General features: G+C 48.7%; 1 protein-coding gene across 1 annotated transcript in view; it reads right to left on the bottom strand.

Moving 5' to 3' along the window:
* The window catches only part of FLT3 (fms related tyrosine kinase 3), an 86,983-nt gene that overhangs the window by 8,000 nt on the left and 77,840 nt on the right, over nucleotides 1–1,143 (bottom strand). The window lies entirely within an intron of this gene.

The following is a 1,143-nucleotide window of genomic DNA, read 5'->3' as shown; positions in this document are numbered from 1 at the left end:
TATATGACATCAATCTCTTCTCCCTTGTCCAGGTGATAGGTCACCTGGTCGTAGAAGGTAATGAGACTGGTCAAGCAAGACCTACGCACAACAAACCCGTGCTGGCTATCCTTTAGGATGTTGGCGTCAGCCAGTCCATTAAGGATGGCCTCTTTAATGGACTTTTCTAAGATCTTCCCCAGGATAGAAGTCAGGCTAAAGGGCCTATAGTTTGCCAGATCCACTTTCCTCCCTTTCTTAAAGATAGGCACCACATTGGCCTTCTTCCAGTCTTCAGGCACTACACCAGAGCACCAGGAGTTTTTAAAGATCCATGCCAGGGGCTGGGCTATGACTCTCGCCAGCTCCTTGAGTACCCTGGGGTGTAGATTGTCACGGCCAGCCCCAGGTCCTTTTCTGCAGACCACAGCCAGCTGCGCTAGGAGTTTAGAGAAGGAGAACAAGTTCCTGTGGGCATGGGAAGATTGTTTGTGGATCCTTCTGAATCAGAAGGTAACAGAAGCAAGAGAGAGGTCCCTGTATCCCCAGTGGCTATATTACAGTTATGCACAGAAATCTTTGGAAAACTGACTTCTCCTAAGTCCCAGCTATTCCCGCAGTGAACAGCTCAGTGAGGTGGGGAATCCAGGTCCAGAACATTCTGGAGTCTTTTTAATGAAGTGAGTCAACAATATGGGCTGTCCTTCACACGCACCTTATCATGTACATCAATGGTGCCCAAGCTTCCTACCCCACAAGCTGGATGGGGGCTACTCCACAGGCCAGATCCCATACATGGAGTCAGTGTGGGGTGCAGTCTTGCATACCAGCTCAAATCCATGTGCTGGATCCAGCCACTCACTGGATCAACCCCATGCCAGCCTGACCCTGTGCATGGGCCAGTCCCATGTGCTGGATCTGGCTGCAGACTGATGATGCAGTGCATAGTAGGGCTGTGCAAAGCTTCGGTCCTTGATTCAATTAGGTGGAGATTCAGCCCAATTCAGTGGCCAAATCTCCAAATCCGAATCAGAGGACCCTTTAATCTCTCCGAATCAAATCAGAGCTCTCCAAATCAATTTGGAGAGATTCGGAAAGATTCAGAGATTCAGACATAGACACAGCTTTAAACATTTTTTCTATATACCTCAAGGTACCAGTACA

This window comes from Crocodylus porosus, unplaced genomic scaffold (genome assembly GCF_001723895.1).
Source record: "Crocodylus porosus isolate Cpor-Errol unplaced genomic scaffold, CroPor_comp1, whole genome shotgun sequence".
NCBI lineage: Eukaryota > Metazoa > Chordata > Crocodylia > Crocodylidae > Crocodylus > Crocodylus porosus.
The sequence above is the reverse complement of the archived record's forward strand: the minus strand, read 5'-3'. Positions and strand labels throughout refer to the sequence as shown.